The sequence below is a fragment of the Triticum dicoccoides genome, chromosome 1A (assembly GCF_002162155.2).
Source record: "Triticum dicoccoides isolate Atlit2015 ecotype Zavitan chromosome 1A, WEW_v2.0, whole genome shotgun sequence".
Lineage (NCBI taxonomy): Eukaryota > Viridiplantae > Streptophyta > Magnoliopsida > Poales > Poaceae > Triticum > Triticum dicoccoides.
Window position 1 is genome coordinate 578235066 of NC_041380.1, and position 7866 is coordinate 578242931.

Genomic DNA, 7866 nt, shown 5'->3' on the forward strand with positions numbered 1-7866 from the left:
CTCCAATCCATTCCTTGCTGAGCTTGCACATGTCGCGGCATGGGCTGGACCTTTCCCAGCTATGGCCACAGTTAAGGGATGGATCCGGCGCCAGCGCCAAGAGGGCCGCGGAACCATCCTTGCCTCCCGTCAGGCGGCGCACCGAGGAGCTCATCCTTGCACGTTCAGGGTAGGACGGGGCGGTGGCGGCCGAGCGCGGCCAGCCCGGGGGTTGGCCTCGGACCCGGGGGCCGTCCAGGGGTGGGAAAGGAGGTGCCTTCCCACCCGTTTCTTTGCCAGTCATGGTTGCAAGCTTCGGTTGGGGATGGTGTCGGGGCAATAGGTGCCGGGACGGCGGCCCTGGAGGTGGGAGGCGTGGGATCATGAGCAGAGCTGACGGATCGGGTGTGAGATGGTTGCCATGGCGCTGCGGGCGGTGTTGTCGTCAGGGTGCGACAACCGGAGGTGTGGGTGCGGCGGGCCTGGCTTGCTGTGCCTCACCTCGGTGGCTTTGAGGACTTTCTGGGATGAAAACCTGCTTTGGCTTTGCTAAGCTGACGGCGGCATCCCCTCCTTGAAGGCGTCGTCGCAGCTCCTCTACATGCTCCGGTTGCTCCGAGGGAAATCTTGATCTCGGGATCGGGCGGTGGCGATACTCCTGTGTCGTGCCCTTCATGAAGGCACTGTCTTGGAGTGTTCGGCTCGTCGTGCACAGCTTCCTTCCTCTCTTCCCAGCGACTTGCTCACGGTTGAGGTCTCCGGAGACTCCAAGTGATGCTTTCTCCGCCTACATGTAGTTGCTGGGAGTGGATGGGGTGGTCCAGCTGTTCTTATATACCTTTGTATCTTGTCTTGAGTGCGTGGGGGTGGTGTTGGTGTTGGTTTGTATTGTAATTGTTGCTTTATATATAAAGCGAGACATGAGCCTTTTTTGATATAATTAGCCTAATCGAAGCCTTCAAAGTGTAAATTCGGCTGCAGCACTATTAACCAGCAAAAGTCCATTCGCGATTGGCTGCTTTTTCCTTTTTCTTTTTGTGAATCAAGGAGCTTTTTTTCGGCATTTTACAGCAATAAGTTTAATTTGACAAGGAGTCGGAGATTATTATACGGCACTTTGTTCAAGCGGGGAGTATAGAAAAAGAATGAAACGAAGTGAGAGGCCAGGGCAGGGAAAAGAGTCGAATTGATCGACTGGGAGAAGCAAAACAAAATCTCGATTTGGCCAAAAAAGATGCAACGTTATGGATATCATGACCGATCATCGTAGAGAAAGAAGAATTTTGATAAATCACTTCAAATGAGCAAGGCCTTCAAGCGGCCATCAGTTCACCAACTTTCTTGACCTTCCGGCACTCGCTGATGTCATTCTCATACACGGTCTTACGACTTTACGAAGACCTGTGATTTTGATAAACAATCGCCTGGTCAGAACTCGGGATAAAATTGACCCACACACACTTACGCCTAACATCGATAGCCTGCTTTGCACATACAAGAGCCAACCCGTTTCACTTCCCTCCTAACAAAATTTAAGTTCAAAGTCTATTTCCTAAAGGATCGTCAATCTCAAGTTATTCATAGTTTCTCGAGCTGCAAAGCTTTTTCATCGATGGGCTGCTCTTAGAAATGAGGGTTTACACTGGCTTCATCTAGATTTTTGAATTTTTGAAAAGAAAAGGTGAAATAAAAATGGAGCGACTCCGCTGAGGTCCTGGGGATCGAACCCAGAATCTCTGGTTTTGTAGACCAGCGCCTTATCCATTGGGCCATAGAGTCGGAGTAACCTTTGATTTTGTAGACCAGCGCCTTATCTATTGGGCCACGGAGTCAGAGTAATGGAAATCTGCTACTACCTCTCTCAGTTTACAGGGCGTGCGCATATCTTTAGGTCGTCAATTTGACCAACCTAATACAAGTCATATATTACAAAACATATACCAATATAAACTTCAAATGTTTTATTTTCAGACGGTATAATTTTTGTGTTATATAGTTTATATTAGGGGATAAAATTAACAACCTAGGTATACGCGTAGGACTTGTAAACTGAAATGGAGGTAGTACTTGTCAATAAGGAATAAGAAAAGGCAAGAGTGCTCAACACTGCATGCAAGTGCGATAGTAAATTATCCATGAAACTTTACATATAAGTAGTATAAGAGCATCTACAGTCGGATTTGGCAAATTCGACCCCTCAAACGCCCGCGGACACGTCCGCGGGCAATGACTGGGCACCTTTCAAATGTTGCACCGCACATCCACATATTGCAAATTCTGATCCTCAAATCCATATGCACGTCGATCATATGATACAAACTGTCCGAATGTCAAAGTTTGAAAGAAACAAAGCAAATCATTGTTCAACAAACCGGATATGACAAAATGAAATCAATGTCCGAGCGTGACGGATGGCCTCGGATCACTGGCTGGGCGCCTGCTCCTGTTCGTCCTGTTGTGCTTGCATCCGGGCAGCCTCCTCCGCCTGCATCCGGGCTGCTTGCTCTGCTTGCAACCGGGTCGCAGCCGCCCTCGCCGCTTCGTACTTCCTACGGTCGTTGATCTCCATCTTCTTGTCCACAATCCACTTCTTCGCATGCTCATCCAAGAGGATCTCGTCCTCCAACATGATCCTCGCATCTTCCACGTCCCGTGCGAGTTGCAACCTCTCCTTCTCAAGCTCGATGTCACCAAATGTCTTGGCCTTCTCGAGCTCCCATTTGATCGCCGCTTGTTGCTTCTCCACCTTGCAAGTCGCAGCCGACGAATTGATGCCACTGACGGACAAGGCGGACTGCGTCTCCATCACGGCGGTGTGGGTCGGGCTGGATGACATCTCCGTCGGTGGATCGGGACCGGAGGTGAGGATTGGGAGCAAGGGTGGAGGACGGCGAGGGTCCGAGCGCGGGAAAGGTTGGAGGGCGGCGGGAGGAGGACGAAGGATTTGGTGGATTTGGTGCAATTTGGGGTGGGGTCGGGTCCGACGTGGTACGCGTGCCCGAGCGCCCCCATATCCTCCCCATATTTTGGCTGGATATGGGGGGGTGCCTGTCAGCCCGAGCGTTTGAGTCCCGTTTAAGGAGCCCGTCTGAGTCGAAAAAACATGAGCGGACAGTGACCGGGCGGCCCGCCCGGGCGTATGAGGCGGGTTTGAGGCGCCCGGCTGTAGATGCTCTAAACATATGTGTAACTGTGAAAGCAACAGTCATTTCTTCAACTAGTAAGTGCGCACGTGCAACACACGTTAATATTTAGGCAATATATTAATTATACATGGATATTAGGTATGCTATTATTTGTGTGTTAATCCTGTGATTGGTGCAATATTTGGTATGATATTAATTACACGTTAAACACGTTTAACGCTCGCTATTGGAGCAGTCTAGGTCGTTGGATTGACTTAGTTTGATGGCCGAGATCAGTTGAATCTGCCTCTTTGGATCTTTTTATATTGGTATAGATGTAAATAAAATATGCTCATATATATTGGGCACAAGAATTAATAGTGTGAGTGAATTCCCCATATTGCTTATCTCTTTTATTCAAAAGGGCACTAAAGGTACCTTATTTTCCTCCGGAAACCAAGGCATGCAAGCACAGGAGAAACCAAAAAACAAACAAAGGCATTCCTCGCACTTTTAACATTTTTTATAAGAACAACCATGACCTATATATGCTAAAGTGTGAAATGGTACATATACGTAGGAAACACATGCATGCACCGTGTCAAATAAAAACACATTTTTTTGATTTTATAAATGCAACACATTGGACATAAGAATGAAGAGTGTCAGTGAATCCTCCACATTGCCCGTCTCTTTTCCTCACAGATTACCTTAATTTCCTTCACAAAGCAAAGCATGCAAGCACAAGAGAAGTTGATTTTTTTACAATCTCCAGTTACTAACATTCTGGTAAGAACATTCAAAAGGTGTGCTTAACCATATATAAGAACAACAAGTTGCATAAGTTAGAATGGCCCTTAGCCAGTTAAGCTCATTTGCGACACAATTGAGGTTATTCTGTTTTTACACCATGTTACCAACCTAATCCATTGTATTGTAAAACAGACACAAATATGTACAACATTAACAAGTTTCTTGTCAGCTAGAACCTGAATAATTAACAAGTTTCTTGTGTATGCTCAAAAGAGGAGAGAACTGGAAGCTTTGAGTAGCATGCCACATAATAAAGGTAGTCAGTACGACAACCATCTTCGATCTCGCTAAGTTTTCCAGTGATGATGTCGTATGACAAAAGCTTCATTCGAACCTTGTCAACAAGGAAGAGAACCTTTCTTTCCGAATCAAGAGCGACAATCTGATAATCAAGCCAACGGTACCAGCCCTCATCATCAATGTGAAGGAAGTCGTCCCTTCCAAATGCATTGCCCATACTAAGACGATACTTCAAAGACCATTTGTAGGAATCACAAGTATCAAGATTGAAAACTGCAACTGTATGACCGCTCTCCTCTGGAAGTGCACACTGCAAGAACCCTGATGATTGACCAAAGCAACCAGACACGAGATCCGAATGGCCATGTGGCAACTTGACAATAAAATGACGCGGTGGTATGCCAGAACCAATTACCTCCAACCCCAGAATGTCGCCCCCATTTGTGTGCACGTACAAAACTCCTCCTATAAAGTGGTGTGGATTACAAATCTTTATAAAAGGACTCCATGCAGCATCCACAATCCAGGTGGATAGGTCAGACGAGAACACCTCAAGTTTGTTGATACCGAGTGTCCAATAACCATCAAACTTCTCCTGGAAGTTAAAGACATAGAACTGTGCTGACCATGATGGGTCGAAGGCCAAAAAAGTGTCACCCACGAACTCGGTTGGGTCAGGTTGGGTATCAGGAACAGGAAGTGACCTCCACTCCCGTGTTGCAGGGTTACACATGATGAAGCGGCAAGCTTCCGCAGAAGCATAACTCGTCTTGTACTTACAAAGAACTAGGCCATTGCAACAGTCCACAAATTCTAAATGCTCATGGTGCGGCAAGAATGTAAGAGCCCCATTAATTTCTTCATCATTTGGGGACATGCTAGCAAGTTCGGCAACAGACCCATCATTGCCTCCGTGAAAAAGACCAGTGGGAATTTTCGGCAGTTTCCGATGGTAGTGTGGATCCGAGGCGAAGGCAAGCCAGGCCTTGCAGACACATTTGAAGCGGCAAAAAGACTTGAACGGTACCCGAGAGAGGATTTCCACCACTAGATCATCAGTTAGATTAGCAGCAGCAATCACCTTCTTAGAATCCATTCTTATGGAAGAATACTGAAAGGGAAAGTTGGCAATGTCAAAATACAAAAAAAATGACCATGGTAAATTGAACAATAAGTTACTATGGAACTCAATTAATTGAAAATCTGTTTATTTGGAACAAATGCAGACCTAGAACTGAGTTGTGCAATTGTGCTGAACAAAGTGTATGTATCTCCATGATGGTTTAATTGTGCATGTGGAAAATAATTGTATCTCACATATATCATCTTCTATATCTAAATAGCTAGCCCCCACTAACATATTTCTCTCGACATGCAAGCATGACACCTCATCATTCAACATGCATAGGAAAAGGCACACCTCAACATGCAACTATGTATATTAAAAATTCACTTCAACATGCAACCATGTATGCATGTAAAATTCCATTCTATTATACTATTTACATCAAATTCTTATATACTTTCAAAAACTATTATTTCAAATATTGATGTTTCGTGTAACCAAAAACCTCATTGAAATATTGCAAAATATTCCCGCAACAACGTGCGGGGTATCATCTAGTTCAAGTAGAAGGCAGGCCTGGCGCAGTGGTGAAGTCCTCCCCACTTGTGCCAAGATGTCCTAGGTTCGAACCAGCTTCTCTGCATTGCACTTCAGTGATAAGACTAGGTTCTTATAATCCCTCCCCAGACCTCACCTTGTGTGGAAGCTTCTATGCACTGGGTCTGTCTTTTATTTATTTATTATCACTCAAGTATTATATGTAACACAGTATTGTAGATCCACCCAACGCACATTGAGTGCACACCCAGTCACCCACTTAGGAGCTGTTTGGTTCAACAAAAAGTGACACACAAGTAATGAAGTAACCATAATGAGATCACAACAGCACTACAGCAGTCCATGCAGTTATGAAAGATTACTGAATTTGTTTGGTTGACGAACATAACTGGACTACAGAGTTCATAATGGAAAAATATGAAGAACAAAAAAAAACCCTCTATTGTTCTCGTTATGGACAAACATCCTTACGCCCATGACATGGTGTACATGTTTGGAAGGAGAACGTGCAATGGAGATCACTGTCAGTCCCAATTGTGAACCATGAGGCATCCTGAAGTAGCAAGACAGACCTTCTTCCCAGGTCCTCAGGAGATACCTCCATGGATGATGCATCTGAGAGATATGCAGCTGGGAGGGCGATTGGGCGAGGAGTCAGGGATCAGCCGGCAGGCTGCAAGATTGAGGGCTGGACTCCAGTACTACAACTGGAATTGATTATGCGATTAGAGCTCACCACAGCCAAAGAGGAATTAGGGGGATTTGTGTCCACATACTCCTACTAGGGTTACTTACACCTCAAATTCTTTGAGACAAACACGTTCATGGCGATAATACTTTTAGAATCACGAACTTATCTGCATGTAGGTGCACGCTAGATACATAAAACTTGTATTCATATCTGCATGCAAGGGCACGCTAGATTAGATAAAACTTGCCAAGCTCCCCACTCTCTTCCTTCGATGTATAGGCTTGCTATACGAACTAGGAAAATCATGCGCTAAATAACGATGTCGATTGGCCAATTAGTTAGGGTATATGAAATATTGCAAGGGGAGCTACGGAGTATCTTGCTCTGAAGTGGATCTGCTATCTAGGGCTTGGATGGGTACAAAACCAGGGAAGGGCCAGCAAGCACGCAACACGGTGGGGAGAGAGGAGAGCTGGACACGTACCTGTAGAGGAGGTTGAGTTGGCGTGGCCAAGACGACGGTCGGCGCCGGCGGAACTGCTCCGGGCCGGAGAGAAACACCAGCGTGGTGCGCTATGGGATATGACCGGCTTCACGCCCTAACTTAATGCCATCCGATGAGCTTTATTGATTATATCGAACAAATTACATCTTCGGCCATTCGAAGAAAAATAAAACAAAGCGTTCCTAGATAGCTCATAAGGCCGTATTGGCCTTCCCCTACTAAAATTTTATACGATTTTTTAGGGTAAATTTTATACGAATTTATTGAATGTCTTTCGTTGAATTTCTCATCGTGTCCACCGTTAAGATACGTGTATATGTTCTCGCAAAAATAAAATACGTGTATATGTTGTGCAGATAAGGATGCATAGAGTCTCGACTTGCGTATCAAGTTGTAAAGCCATGAGATTCAGTTTGTTGTAATCTGGTTGTTAGCTCCTGATTGTGGACGCAACAACCTACTTCTTATGCATATATATACAGAGGAGCCGGCACCTATTGGATGCACGGAGCAAAACACTCTTTTCAGTTTTTACATCGCATACAATTTCTAGTTGGCCTCAAGTTTCTTTTTTCTGACCATTAAAAAAATCAGATGAATTGAGACAAACTGTACATGTTGTGTTTTTTACACTAAATTTTACCATTGGCAACAACAAGGAGCATAGAGAATTGTATTCCCTCTTATTCCATATAGGGAATGCCCGATCGTTCACTCCAAAAAGAGGGTCCTATAAAAAATGGGCACTACTAATTATAGTTTTTCCATTGTTTTTTATTTCATAAAGTGATATCATACATACTGGACAAGAAATACAAGCTAAGTGATGTTGCTAGTCTTCTGAAAAAACAGCGTCTCCCCCTCTCCTCACGTCGCCTCCCATCGGGCG

At 45.0% G+C, this 7866-nt stretch overlaps 1 non-coding gene and 1 pseudogene across 1 annotated transcript; both read right to left on the minus strand.

Annotated features, from left to right (window-relative positions):
- Positions 1 to 1677: 1677 nt before the first annotated feature.
- Positions 1678 to 1758, minus strand: TRNAC-ACA. Its single transcript has one exon. It is a non-coding gene; the product is annotated as a tRNA-Cys (tRNA).
- Positions 1759 to 4101: 2343 nt separating this feature from the next.
- LOC119355937 lies at positions 4102 to 5256 on the minus strand (annotated as a pseudogene).
- Between the last annotated feature and the right edge of the window lie 2610 nt (positions 5257 to 7866).